This window comes from Convolutriloba macropyga, chromosome 5 (genome assembly GCF_964194025.1).
Source record: "Convolutriloba macropyga chromosome 5, txConMacr16.3, whole genome shotgun sequence".
Classification (NCBI taxonomy): Eukaryota; Metazoa; Xenacoelomorpha; order Acoela; family Convolutidae; genus Convolutriloba; species Convolutriloba macropyga.
The window spans coordinates 67,462,129-67,478,346 of record NC_134472.1 but is presented as its reverse complement, the minus strand read 5'-3'; positions in this window follow the sequence as shown (position 1 = coordinate 67,478,346).

Sequence of the window (16,218 nt, the reverse complement as noted above, 5' to 3'; positions counted from 1 at the left end):
ATTGCCAATTTGAGCTTTGTAAAAACGTCTCCATTAGTCTCCAAGTTTGGTGCAGTCCAAAACAAGAATTTGAAAGCTGTATAAACACAAGGCACAGGAAAGCTCTGATATCGTTTCACTGTTTCGTTTTCAAAAGTAGTTGTATCAATCAGAACGTGATAATGACTGTTTACTAAATTGCAAAATTCGGAATCAAAATGTGCACACACTGCACAAAAATTTCCAATAGAAAAGCTAAGTTTTTCTTCAAGAATGAGAAATTCAAACTGTTTCTGAAATTGTTTAAAGTAATTTGGAGAACGCTCAAACATCGCCTCAACCATCGTTGTTGGCAACTTCTTTTTGAATTTTTGGTTTCTTCGCTAGTGGTGGTTTTGTTGTTGACAGCTGGTCAGCCACTGAGTTCTGTATTTAGCTAGCTGAGCTGACCAAATTTTCAAACTCTCCAAGAGTTAGAGAAATTCTCTGTTCAAACTCGTAATCGTCTGTTGCTTTTTTGAACAATTTCAGAAATACATATGTCCCTGTCCTTTCATAGGTTTTCAGCGTTGCTCTGATTAAGCGCTTATCAGTTTTGGAAATATCGAAATAACAATCTCCAAACTCTGTGTCTTTAGTGGACGTGAAAGGCATAGTGTGCAACTTGTTTTATTACTTTCAAGTGTTATAATGTGTAAAACTCCAACTCAATGGGGCGGCAAGTTGGGTTTAAACAAGTGTCGTCAAATTGCCTAATTAAATCCAAATGATTTGTGAATACAGGCTCAAGTACGCCTATGGCGTACTTGAGTCTGTCTGTTGTTCACATATTGCATAATTAATTTCAGCTGTGACCTTAGATAAGACAAAAAAACATATGTGAACCTAGGTGTGTACTTGGACCGAGCAGTGCACTGTACACTTTTTATTGGAATTATATGCGTACCATATGTTTTGAGAACACAAATGTGACCCACCCTGGGTGGGTATTTGAACAAGCAGTGCAGTGTACACTGTTTATTGATATTATATGCGGACCACATGTTTTGGTTCTATAGAGAAAACAGATGTGACCCTAGGTGTGTATTTGGACCAGCAGTGCAGTGTACACTGTTTATTGGAATTATATGCGGACCATATGTTTATAACTTGGAACAGATGTGACCCTGGGTGTGTGATATAATTAGAAGCACAAGTGAACCTACAGCAGTAATGATATTCTGATAAGAATAAACATGCACCAGCGTACAATGAAATGCTAATAATAAAATACGCTCTGGATAAGAACTGAGTTAGTACACATTATAAAGTGTATCGACCCATGTATAATAACAAAATTTAGAGCATATATCAGAGCACATACACTACCAAAATTAAAACCATATTTGACCCCAGATATAATTTGTTGAATTACACGTTGTGCAATATTACTTTAAAAATAGTTATTCATTTTCTTTAAACCTTGCGTTCAGTGCACTTTGCTTTCTTTCAACAGTTCGTTACCAGACAAACACCTACCAACAGTCTTCTATCAAATTGGTTTTAATTTCTTTCTCAAAATTTGTACAAAAAATATGTCCGTTCAAATACTTGCTGAATCTGTAATTTCCTTGGAGCGAACATTGGTTTATCAGACAGTGTTCGAAAACTTTGTTGTGCTTATTCAACAGAAAAGACAAGGCGATGTTTGGCAAACTTACCAGCACTGCTTGATACCCAAGTTTTTCATTAACGCAATTGCTTCTTTACCAGAGAAGACAGAACCAGCAGATTGCAGTCTTATTACATCAGGAGGACATTTACCTCCAAAAACTTCGCCAGCATTTCAACGTCTTGGCATGGAGTCATTACCTGACGACGTTAAACGAATTTTGTTTCGTTACGATTGCGAATGTGTGCCTCTGTTTGAAAACCAGCTAGGGGCTTATCAGGCTTGCGAAAACTTAGCTGACATGTGGGGCATAAAGTCATCACCTTGCTCCCCAGAAAATCAATCGCAATTGGATTCAGCCAGCTTGCCAGTAACACCAGCAGTTGATCCGAGTCCCAGTTTGACACCGACATCTAGTCCATCTCTCTTTGCGGGAATTCACAAGAACAATTCTACGGCTCTGTTCAGTGACAACCAGTTTGATACAACGTTACTGTCAGCTACACAATTTCAAACACCAGAACCAGCATGTGTTTTTGGTGTCACAGACACGCCAAAGATTTGCAATGCAACAAAGAAACGGCTACCTGAGAATACTCTAATGGAGTTATTTGATTAACTTGAAAACTAAACTTATTGGATCACCACAAAACTCTTTTATAAAGTGAGATGCTAAAATGATTTTGTTTCAAGAATGTGTGATTTCAACTTTTTAAAAGCTGAATTTAACTTTTTAAATCTGTTTTATAGCTTTAAATCTGCTGAGTCAAAGAAATTAAAACATTGCTACTGATCAAGTTCGAACATGATCAGAAAAGATTTTCATTATGACGTAAACATTTGTTTCCTAACAAACAATCAATTATTACAACTACTATGACGTGGTGAGATTTTTCAATATTATATCCAGAAATACTTTTCCCAATCTGCAAAATTTTTGTTATTATTATATATATTAAACATAAAGTTTAGAGAAATAGCCATATGTGAGAGTATGCGGTATTGACGCTAATGACATGTTAACTCAATGCCACAGCTGTAGCATGGATTGAATTCCAAATTCAATTCATAAGTCGAAGAACTGTTCAAAAAATAAAAAATAATCAAAGAAAATATTTCGCAAAAATGCATTTCAAACGTCAAATTTTGACACTTAATTCAGTAGATGCCCTCTTCAGCTTACACTAGAATCAACTCTCATTTGTTACTTGGGGATCAATTGAAAAAAAAGAGCATGTTAGTTTAAAAAAAACGAAAAAAAATCAAAAAAAAAAATTTTTTTAACACATGACCTCTTATTTTTGACCCCAAAAAAGAAGGTTCCAAAAATACTTGGGATGAAACTGATTGTTCAGTAAGACTCAGCATACTCAAAAGTACAAAACATCTCATCACACTCGTCAAATTTTACTCATCCGTTATGGAGATAATTAGCCTCTAATTAGCGACTAATTAAGGGCTAATTAACCTAATTACTAATTACTGAAAAAAAATTCAAATTTTTGCAACGGTTTTGTACTCACTGCTTGATGCCCGACATTATTGGTCATAAGCATCATCATCAAAAAACGGCTCCTTCATCGATTTTCGAAACATCTGGCAATTAATGTCACATTAACATCTGGCATTAATTAGCATATGAAGTACCCTAAGGAAAGATGTTAGATCGGTTTTCTTTAAATTTTTGGACTTATTGGGCCCTCAGTGTAAATTTATCTCATAACAGCTGTCATCAAAAAAGGCCTCAGAAAAAAGACACATGTTTATGTCATGTAATTGTCATGTAATTGTTAATTAAAGACTTGATTGACAGAAAAACAAACTTTTTTTCTGTTTATTTTTGAGCAATTTTTTTATATGGGTCCTATGTTTTTCGGCACGGGGAGCATTTTTGCTCATCACACTTAAGAACGTAGGACAACTCTAACCATCCGTAATTGAAAATGCATAAAATAGCGCTTTTTATTACAATTTTGAATATAAGCATGTTTTTTCAGGTTCTCAAAAAAAGTTTTTTGACACAAACGATGATCAGCAATACTCGGTAGGGTTCCCTGTGGTGGTATATTTTGGCATACGAAAGCAATGGAGAGTTGAAAACACATCTTTTTTCTCTTAAAATTAACAAAATTTCGAAATAAAGGTATGCGCCAAAACCGACCAATCAGAAAACAGCATTTCAAAACTTCGAATTTGGCATCTATGCAGTACTGTAATCTCTAATACTGTAAACCCGAGAAGCCATTTCTTGTTCATTCGTTTCTCTAGCTCAACTGTTCGTACTCGAGTTTAACAATTCGTTCTTACTAAAGTTAGACAATTCAAAAATGGGTTTCCAGTATCGTTATTGTGATTCTATTCTGAGTACAAAAGGAAATCGCTCCAGGCATGAGCATAAATTCCATCCTGATGAGATTGGTTTACCCGTATATCAATGCTCATTATGCGAATTTACTTGTCGGAAGATTTCTTTGCTCGAAGAACACATGAAAACTGCACACCAACGATTCACCAATTGCTGTCAAAACTGCCTACTCGGATTCAACGATTGCCATCTTTACGTACATCATATGACTTCCGTTTATCACTTACCCGTCCTAGGTGAACAAATTCAGCCTCGAGACACTCCGTTGGAAAGTGCATTCCATGGAGTACTGAGATCGTTCGAGTCAACAGCGGCCGAAGAGTCCAATGATCTCGAAAATTTATGCGGATACAAAAACCCAAAATAGACACTCTAATAAGTGAGCAGTTGACCCAGGGTCCTCAAAAAGTTCAACTGTGTGCAAAATTGCGGCTTGTCAAAGTTGTGCATGATGAGCCAGATATGCCAGAAGATGACCGTTTTGAAATATACGCAAACTCTCTGATGACTCCTGTCTATGCAAACGGACTGTCGGATGAAGCGTATTGGCAAATGGTGGAGAAGATGATGAGCGTATTGACAACATTCAACTCTTTGGGGAGTGGTTGGACACTCGAAAAATTTCTCAAAGTTGACGTCAAATTCGCACGTTTCAGACCAATTCTTGGTTCATCATACATCGCGTTGCCGTCAAAAATTGCCAACTGCAGAGGATTGCTCAACGTTAGGAACCACGAAGATCGAGATTGCTTCAGCTATTGTTTTGTGGCCGCTTATCACATGTATCATCGTAAGTTTAGATAGAATTGATCGAAACTATCAAACCGACAAAACTTCACCAACTACAGACAATCAACCAGGACTGCATCAACCTCTGGGCAATTTTACTATGCCCATGGGCTTTGCAGACATTCCTCAATTTGTAACACTAAACAACGTTCAGTTAAACGTGTTTGGATACGACAACGGCCAGTTTTTCCCTCTAAAATTTTTGTCATACAGCTCAGATTTTGTAATGGATTTACTTTTGCTGTACGACTGTGGCCGTCATCACTACGTCCTCATTACAAACCTGGTGAAGGTTGTTTGCTACGTGCCAGGACTTGATTACAGATTCTCCTACAAAATTTGTCGAAACTGTTTTTAGATTTGTGGAGAAGGACTTGAAAGTTACAACCTACATCTCAATAATTGTTGCAAAAATGCACCTGCTGTTATTCATATGCCTTCAAGTGAGAACAACTCATACAAATTCACGAACTTGGCTGCTACATGGTTTGTCCCTCTTGTTATCTATTTTGACTTCGAGTCTTTCTTACGACCCGTGTCTTCTTGCAAGGGACCAAGTGATAAAGCCTTTACACAGGTCAAGGAGATACATGAACCGTGTGGCTTTGCGCTAACAATGATAGATCACCACTCATCAAAGCCAATCTTTCATCATGTAGACAGTTCTCCTGCTTGCATGACAAATTTTGTCAAAATGCTTCACAAACTAGCCAGAGATATTTATCAGCAGAAAAGCAAGCACCCTTTCTTCAAAGGCGATAGACGAAACTTGGGAAAGTCTAACGCTACGCACTGTTGGATTTGTGAAAAATCGTTTTCAGAAACGGAAGATCCAGAGAACACAATTGACCTGGACCATTGCCACTACAGTGGTAAATTCTTGGGGGCAATGTTTTCTAATGGGGGCAATAATGAGGGCAATGTTTTCTACATTATCTGATGCTAACCTTCAGCTACTTAAACAGAAAGGCTACTACCCTTACTCTTATGTGACTGGTCGGTCCAAGTACAGTGACACCAGTCTCCCACCACTGAGCAAGTGGGGTAACACTCTGGACGGAGGGGCAGTGAAGGTAACGGAGACTAATTTACAACATGCACGCAGGATGTGGGAAATTCTGGAATGTGGAACACTGCAGGATTATCATGACTCATACTTGAAGCTCGACTGTGCACTACTCGCATGTGTTTGCGAATTCCATTGACAGTTGAGTTTCGATACGTATAAACTGGACTGTATGCACTTCTTCACTCTACCCAATATGGCTAAAGAAGCATCACTTAGAATCTGCAAAGCCAATGTCGAGTTACTGACTGAGCGCGAACACTTGGACATGATTGAACCCGCAATTCGCGGTGGAGTCACATCTGTCTTTGAAAGTCGGCGCTTCACTGCAAATAACTCCTATATTCCCAACCACGATAGCACGGAGGAATCCTGTTTTGGTTTCTGTGTCGACGCTAATAACCTTTATGGTGGCGTAATGCAATTAGAGAAACTACCGCTCGCCGACTTTGCGTTCAACGCAGATATTCAACTTCAAGAGATTTTGGACACCGCCGATGACGCTAGCATTGGATACTTTGTAGAGGTCGATATCTCTTACCCGCCGAGCCTTCATGATGAGCATCGCGATTTTCCGTTGGCGCCCACAAAAGACGTGGTTGAAGATGAGTGGTTGAGCGATTACCAGATCGAATTAAAAGAACAACACAATCTCCCGTCTTCCAAAGTAAAGAAACTCCTGCAAACGTTCTTTGATAAAGAGAGATACGTGCTCCACTACAAACTGCTGAAACTCTATGTCCAACTCGGCTTGGTAATCAGGAAAGTTCACAGAGTGCTTCAATTTCGACAAGAAAACTGGCTGTCGCCATACATTACACTAAATAGTGAAAAGCGGCAAGTTGCGTCAAACAAGTTTGAAGAGAACTTTTATAAACTGATGAAAAATGCAGTTTATGGTAAAAACTGCGAATCGAAAAGACGCAGAAATAAAATAGTAATTGAAAATGTTTAAAATAGCGCTTTTTATTACAATTTTGAATATTAGCATGTTTTTCCAGGTTTTCAAAAAAAGTTTTTTGACACAAACGATGATCAGCAATACTCGGTAGGGTTCCCTGTGGTGGTATATTTTGGCATACAAAAGCAATGGAGAGTTGAAAACAAATCTTTTTTCTCTCAAAATTAACAAAATTTCGAAATAAAGGTATGCGCCAAAACCGACCAATCAGAAAACAGCATTTCAAAACTTCGAATTTGGCGTCTATGCAGTACTGTAGTCTCTAATACTGTAAACCCGAGAAGCCATTTCTTGTTCATTCGTTTCTCTAGCTCAACTGTTCGTACTCGAGTTTAACAATTCGTTCTTACTAAAGTTAGACAATTCAAAAATGGGTTTCAAGTGTCGTTATTGTGATTCTATTCTGAGTACAAAAGGAAATCGCTCCAGGCATGAGCATAAATTCCATCCTGATGAGATTGGTTTACCCGTATATCAATGCTCATTATGCGAATTTACTTGTCGGAAGATTTCTTTGCTCGAAGAACACATGAAAACTGCACACCAACGATTCACCAATTGCTGTCAAAACTGCCTACTCGGATTCAACGATTGCCATCTTTACGTACATCATATGACTTCCGTTTATCACTTACCCGTCCTAGGTGAACAAATTCAGCCTCGAGACACTCCGTTGGAAAGTGCATTCCATGGAGTACTGAGATCGTTCGAGTCAACAGCGGCCGAAGAGTCCAATGATCTCGAAAATTTATGCGGATACAAAAACCCAAAATAGACACTCTAATAAGTGAGCAGTTGACCCAGGGTCCTCAAAAAGTTCAACTGTGTGCAAAATTGCGGCTTGTCAAAGTTGTGCATGATGAGCCAGATATGCCAGAAGATGACCGTTTTGAAATATACGCAAACTCTCTGATGACTCCTGTCTATGCAAACGGACTGTCGGATGAAGCGTATTGGCAAATGGTGGAGAAGATGATGAGCGTATTGACAACATTCAACTCATTGGGGAGTGGTTGGACACTCGAAAAAGTTCTCAAAGTTGACGTCAAATTCGCACGTTTCAGACCAATTCTTGGTTCATCATACATCGCGTTGCCGTCAAAAATTGCCAACTGCAGAGGATTGCTCAACGTTAGGAACCACGAAGATCGAGATTGCTTCAGGTATTGTTTTGTGGCCGCTTATCAAATGTATCATCAGATAAGTTTAGATAGAATTGATCGAAACTATCAAACCGACAAAACTTCACCAACTACATATAATCAACCAGGACTGCATCAACCTCTGGGCAATCTTACTATGCCCATGGGCTTTGCAGACATTCCTCAATTTGTAACACTCAACAACGTTCAGTTAAACGTGTTTGGATGCGACAAAGGCCAGTTTTTCCCTCTAAAAATTTCGTCATACAGCTCAGATTTTGTAATGGATTCACTTTTGCTGTACGACTGTGGCCGTCATCACTACGTCCTCATTACAAACCTGGTGAAGGTTGTTTGCTACGTGCCAGGACTTGATTACAGATTCTCCTACAAAATTTGTCGAAACTGTTTTTGGATTTGTCGAGAAGGACTTGAAAGTTACAACCTACATCTCAATAACTGTTGCAAAAATGCACCTGCTGTTATTCATATGCCTTCAAGTGAGAACAACTCATACAAATTCACGAACTTGGCTGCTACATGGTTTGTCCATCTTGTTATCTATTTTGACTTCGAGTCTTTCTTACGACCCGTGTCTTCTTGCAAGGGACCAAGTGATAAAGCCTTTACACAGGTCAAGGAGATACATGAACCGTGTGGCTTTGCGCTAACAGTGATAGATCACCACTCATCAAAGCCAATCTTTCATCATGTAGACAGTTCTCCTGCTTGCATGACAAATTTTGTCAAAATGCTTCACAAACTAGCCAGAGATATTTATCAGCAGAAAAGGAAGCACCCTTTCTTCAAAAGCGATAGACGAAACTTGGGAAAGTCTAACGCTACGCACTGTTGGATTTGTGAAAAATCGTTTTCAGAAACGGAAGATCCAGAGAACACAATTGACCTGGACCATTGCCACTACAGTGGTAAATTCTTGGGATGGGCACATGAGAAATGCAATCGCTTGAGACGAAATATCAATTTCACCCCTGTTGTAGGTCATAATATTCAAAATTATGACTTACATCACATTTGCTTGGCACTGAAAAACTGCGAGCCAACCACAACCATCAGCATCATACCAGCCACCAACGAAAAATACATATCAATGACATTTGGTGTGCTTATTGACACTTTCGTAACGGAAAAGGGAAAAACAGTGAAAGTTTATGAATATCTTCGATTCATAGACTCCTTCAAGATGATGAACAGTTCTTTAGAGAAACTTGTTGAAATTTTACCCGATGACCGTTTCGAAATAATGAGGGCAATGTTTTCTACATTATCTGATGCTAACCTTCAGCTACTTAAACAGAAAAGCTACTACCCTTACTCTTATGTGACTGGTCGGTCCAAGTTCAGTGACACCAGTCTCCCACCACTGAGCAAGTGGGGTAACACTCTGGACGGAGGGGCAGTGAAGGTAACGGAGACTAATTTACAACATGCACGCAGGATGTGGGAAATTCTGGAATGTGGAACACTGCAGGATTATCATGACTCATACTTGAAGCTCGACTGTGCACTACTCGCATGTGTTTGCGAATTCCATCGACAGTTGAGTTTCGATACGTATAAACTGACCTGTATGCACTTCTTCACTCTACCCAATATGGCTAAAGAAGCATCACTTAGAATCTGCAAAGCCAATGTCGAGTTACTGACTGAGCGCGAACACTTGGACATGATTGAACCCGCAATTCGCGGTGGAGTCACATCTGTCTTTGAAAGTCGGCGCTTCACTGCAAATAACTCCTATATTCCCAACCACGATAGCACGGAGGAATCCTGTTTTGGTTTCTGTGTCGACGCTAATAACCTTTATGGTGGCGTAATGCAATTAGAGAAACTACCGCTCGCCGACTTTGCGTTCAACGCAGATATTCAACTTCAAGAGATTTTGGACACCGCCGATGACGTTAGCATTGGATACTTTGTAGAGGTCGATATCTCTTACCCGCCGAGCCTTCATGATGAGCATCGCGATTTTCCGTTGGCGCCCACAAAAGACGTGGTTGAAGATGAGTGGTTGAGCGATTACCAGATCGAATTAAAAGAACAACACAATCTCCCATCTTCCAAAGTAAAGAAACTCCTGCAAACGTTCTTTGATAAAGAGAGATACGTGCTCCACTACAAACTGCTGAAACTCTATGTCCAACTCGGCTTGGTAATCAGGAAAGTTCACAGAGTGCTTCAATTTCGACAAGAAAACTGGCTGTCGCCATACATTACACTAAATAGTGAAAAGCGGCAAGTTGCGTCAAACAAGTTTGAAGAGAACTTTTATAAACTGATGAATAATGCAGTTTATAGTAAAAACTGCGAATCGAAAACACGCAGAAGTAAAATAACAATCTCACGAGATGCCGAGCATGCGCTGAAGATAATATCCAGATTTGAGTTTGATCGCTATATGATCTTTGGGGAGAATTTAGCAGCCTTGACCACACGGCCGAAGTCCATTTATTGGAACACTCCCACTATTGTGGGAGCGACTATATTAGATCTTGCAAAATTCCACATGTACTCATTCCATTACAATGTCATGCGCCCCAACTTTAATTGTCGCCTTCTTTACAGCGATACAGATAGTCTCCTTTATGCGATAAAAAGCGAAGATTTTTATACAGAGTTATCGCAGAAGCCTCAGTCAGTATTAAGTCATTTTGATTTCTCAAATTACCCACCCAATCACTTTCTTTACGATACCTCTAACAAAAGAGTCGTCCTCAAATACAAGGACGAATTCGCCGGCGACTATATTACTGACTTTATCTGTTTGAAGCCGAAACAAATCTCATAAAACAAAATTGTTAGTTGTTGTATAAAAATTCGTATTGGGTTAATAGGCATCTGGAAGGTGTTCAATCGTATTATATTTACATAGGGTGTTAGTAATTATAATAGCACCTAATTTTTCTCATTTCTTTCCTTCTTTTAGGTTGTCGAAAACTTTCAGCAAAAGGGGTGACGAGGGCCGCACAACAACATCTTCGCCACTTCGACTTCTTAAACACTCTCAGCACTGGAAACCACCTGCGCTCAGAGAACACCAGGATTGTTTCCGACCACCACAGGCTGCAGACAGTTACTACAAACAAAATTTGTCTGTCAGCTTTTGACAACAAGCGCTATATACTATCCGATGGCATAAAAACCCTCCCGTTTGGCCATTATGAAATTGTCGATTATGCTATCGATGAAATTAATTGGAATAACGACGATGTGGAATGGGATTATGACGATTTTAGCGACTTACTTTTGAGCTCTCGCCCAGAGTGGGATAACAGTTTTGTTGTACCACATTCCTCTCCAGATACCACCCAAAGCTCCAACACATGGCAACCACCAGACCCCGGTTTTGTCGCTGCTCAGAATATAAATGATTCGGATATTGAAAGTAGCGATATCGTTGATTTCGATGCCAGTTTTGAAGAAAACTCTACGCCCGATAATCCGTTCATTAATTTTGAGGCAGAAGAAGCAAGTGAAAGCGAGTCAGAGGGCCCAGTGTGCAAAACTGCAAGGCGATAATAGTGTGCATAATTAAATTTAATTGCCCAGAGAGAGAGAGAGAGAGAGAGAGAGAGAGAGAGAGAGACGCAAAACTGAACCAGTATTGATTTTGCATGCAGTGTGAAATTTGGTTTTAATTTAATTTGTTTGAGTGTTTTGAAATCAAAAGCAAGCGGCGAGACAGAAAGCAAAGTTAAAGGGAAACAAAAGCGGCAAGACTCAAAAGGGAAAGATTGAATAGCAGAGGGATATAAACAGCGGCGGAAAGATTTTATCCCGCCTATCCTATTCCCACTTAACCGCCACTACCTATTATCCTATGGTTAAGAGTCGAATGATAACCCCCCCTTTCTTTACGTAGGTATTATATACTACTGGCAGCTAATGAGAATGAGTCCGTCGGTGCACATGTGATGAAGCTAACACATGTCTATGCTTCAGTAAACTGTGGAGGAGACACCTACTCCTGCCACCTACTGTTGCCAGCGATGGCAGAGTCAAAGAGTTTTGGTAGGAGTGTGTGTTAGGACGCTGTTGATGACAGAAACAATATTCTGTTGCTATCTGTTTATGTTATTTTAGCCTTGAAATTCAATTTTCAAACAGGCTACACTTAACTCATTCTTCTATTTTTTGAACTGAAGCAAAAATTCAAATATACCAAAAATGAACCTTGAGATACGTTCTCCTTTATTTTCCCAATTAACTAATGCAGACTAGAGAATTCATATGGTATATAGATCCCAGCAAATTACAGTTCATTTATCTGCCCATTTAAAAAACTCCGTGAAAAATTCTCACCGGTAAACCGCAAGGAGTTCAAAACTTCTTTCTTACCATAATTATGAAATATTGATTGCTTACATTTTTAGTGCTCGTTTGCAGTCCATTTCTGCCGAATGTTTTGTACCGTAATGGTTTTTGACTGAGTTCATTTTATTCACTCAGCTCAAAGCTTGATAAAAATTGCATTGAACATGACAGGTGAACAACGATCATCAAATTGAACCCAAATTCGGCAGTCCTGCAAAACATTGACCCAGAAATGAATAGGTACAGACAATGGTCAGATCTTCCGATAATTTGATCAGGTTGAAAAAGTGGCTGAAAATTTTTATTAGAAATGAACATTTTTTCCATAAGACTACAATAATTGTTTGAAACGTAGGTTTCTATAGAAATTTTTTGGTTTTGAAAACAAACAATTTTAAGAATCAGCATCTACAGATTGAGATGAAAATTGATTAAAGGCGATATTTTTAAAACAATTATTGGCCGGATTCAGTAATTTCAGCTTAATAGAAATAATTAAACCAAGAGTTTTATGCATATCAAAGGTAGAAAAAAATTACTCCAGAAAACGGGGCACCTGCGAGAAGACAAATTATCACTTGTCATTTCCTAAAAAATTAATAAAAAACCCTGTTCAGCAAATACAGAAACTTTTATGCTAAGCTACACCTATTTTCAACGGCAGAATATTCTTTGACAAAAATAGTTTGGAAAAAAATGGTGTGCTTACAGAAGTACGTTTCTTTTTTTTCTCTGAAAAAAACTTTTATATTTTGTCATTTTCAAACATAATAACGATTATTTGGTTTATAGCCTTTGCTAATATTATTCTTTTTTTCCGGTACAATTGTGCAACATTTCCCAACACATAGAGGAAAAATATCTTGTTTAAGATTGTTTCTCATTTAAAAAGATTGTTTCTACTTATTCATATAGTCTTAATGGCTACTTGGGAGTGACTCTGTCATAATTCCAGACAATTTTGTTAAGACAGTGATGTCTGTGTTTCTGAGAGACAACGACCGAAAAATGTGGTCCAAGACAATAGCACATCAAAATATGAGGAAAAAAGATCCCAAATTAGTTTTCTTCTAAGTTTATTGTAACTCCTAATTTATGTGGTTTTCAGAGGATACCCTAGTCTAGACCTGGAATTATTAAAAGACCGTCATTGACCGTTAAAGGCCATTAAAAGATCGTCCTGGATAGATTTTTGGAATTAATAATTTATCTGGACGTAAAGGGATGCCCTCAACTTTGGCTGGAACCAAAACAACCGCCCTCGAGTTTGCCTAGACAATAAAATGAGTTCTAGAATTTGGCTGGATCATGAAACGTGTCCTGAAGTTTAACTGGACAAGAAAACATATCCTGAAATTACACTCGCAACCGTAGCAATGTCTTGTTTTTAAATTTCTTTAAATTTAAGGACATGCGGTGCAATTGGTTAACCATTGAGTACAGTTGAAGAAGGTCACAAGATTGAACTCGGGGGTTTAATCGAACCCGGGACTTTTTAGTTTGAATCCTTGTTGTATATGAAAATAATTTTGCTGGACTTTTACAGCACAGTAAAAAAAATTCAGGTAAATTTACATGAAAAAACACCTTAAATTACCTGAAGCGTTCAGTTAGTTTTGCTTTACCTGAACTTACCTTAAGCTATCGTTGCCAAAAGGTATTTATGTTGATCAGTAGCACAAAGATCACAGGACCGTTTTATTTGAACTCTTTAAGCAAAATAATTGTGGCTTCCCTTTTTCGGTTATTTTGAAATTAACTTTGGAGCGTCTCTCTACTGTGACCGATTGAAAATTCTTTATTGAGATTGATGAAAGTACTAGGGGTAAAATTGAGATTGATGAAAGGGGTAAAAAGCCTTTAATTTTATGGTCGAGGACCTTAATTTTTTACCTTAATTTTTAAGTTAAATTTACCTTGAATAAAATTATTTACCTGAAAAGTTCAGGTTAAAGTTAAGGTATTTTTAGGGTGATGTTCAAGTATTTTTAAGGTATTTTTACCTTAAATTTTAAGGTTATTTCTGCAATTTTTTAAGGTAACCTTAACTGTTCAGGTGTGTTTTTTAGGTAAATTTAAGGTATGTTCAGGTAAAAGTTCAGTTGGTACCACCATAATTTTTCAGGTAATTTTCAGGTAAATTTAAGGGAGACAGTTTTAGCCCAGTTTGATGCCGACAGTTGCTGATTCAGCTAAATTAAAGCAAATGTAACCAACATTTGACAATTCAGAAAGCATTTAAAACATAGCACTGAGTAAAATTAGTGACAGAAGTTGATTGAAAATGGCAAAATGAACATTGATGGTATTGCGCAAATTTGAAAAACTGAATACGAGTAAACGCGCTATACAAAAGAGACAATGTTTAACTGATAAAAGAGAGATTTCTTCTCATCCCGTTCAAATATTCAATTTTTTTGGCGACGAATAAAATAAAATTAAAACCATGCTGTTAAATATGCTTGCAACAAAACAATACAATACTCAAAATCACTCACGCGCAAAATTTAAAATATTTTAAAAATTTTTTGGATTGTTTTCTTACTACAAATAAAAAATCGTTTAAAAGCCCACTATTTACTATTCCAAAAAAAAAGATTTTTTTTATTCTGTGAGACCAAAAAATCATTCAACGTTGTGTATCAACCCAAAAAATCAGTGAAACAGAACCTTTTTGCCGGATGCAGCTGTTTTCAACAAAAGACTGCTTGCTGGAAGAGAAGTTGATTTAAAAAAGAAAAGATGTTCTGATAGGAGGGAAAAAACGGAACTAAAGTTTACCATAATAATCTGCAATGTTAGGACGCACTATTAATACAATGGGGCCAAAATTAGTGTTTGCAGCTCACCATTAAAAATTTAATATTTTAAATCCTTTCAGAATTTAAAAAAAACATGTAAACATAAGTTTTACAATGAAACTGTTTGAAAATATTTGTAAATTTCGATATTTTTAATTGAAAAACCTGTTTTCGGACAGAAATGCTGTCAAACTTTTGAATAAGCAACGGAGCTTCAGTTGATTCTCAAAACTACAAAATACAAAAAAAAGGCGACGAGAAAAAAATTAGCCAAGTGATTGTCTCCTGATTTTTTATGTGCTTTTATAATACAAAAATTCCTTCAGCTAGCGCAGACAACAATGCTTTAAAATGAGAATTCAATAGACCACATTGATTTTTTATTTGCTCGAAAACGAAAGATTCCAAGAATTATCCGAAAAAATGCACAAAAATATCTCAAGTATTCTCAAAAAGTGATCTTTTTCGATTGGAATTTTCAAATTTCCAGAAAAAGACAAGTCTACGCTTGGATAAAGGAAAAAATCTTCCTATCACATAAAAGCTTGAAGCGAGAAAAAAGAGAAGCTAATGTTTTTCTACTATTTTGGAAACATGAAAGCTACAAGTGTTAGAGTAGAAACAGGTATGATCAAGTCAAACATTTCCCAAAACGTTCTTATTGGTTCTGGTTTTCTCAAAAATGAAGCCTCAATAACGCTGCGAAGAGAAAAGGTTGATATCAACTATCTGGTCAAACTCTGTCGTTTTGTTGCTATTCTAACCTTTTTTGGTGAGTTGGGACGTACTAAAAAAACGAACTTTGTGAAAAACGAAACGCAGTAAAAAGTAATAATTTTTAGAGGGTAGCTTTTCTGTAGTTTTTTTTTAAACTTTTCATAGCTTTAGCAATTTTGACGTCAACAATTTCCAAAGCCATTGAAGTTTTTTCCTAGGCTCTCATTTCATTTTTAAACTGAGAAAATAAAAATTGGATTGAGAGTTTTTCAATTTGCAGTTAGACAAATTAAAAATTGCATCGGACAAAGTAAAAATTGGATATGTAATGCTGCAGTCTTTCTTTCGAAAGAATCAAACGCAATTGTTAACAATTAAAACTTCAGGATTATAAAATTGTCCGAATTTGACC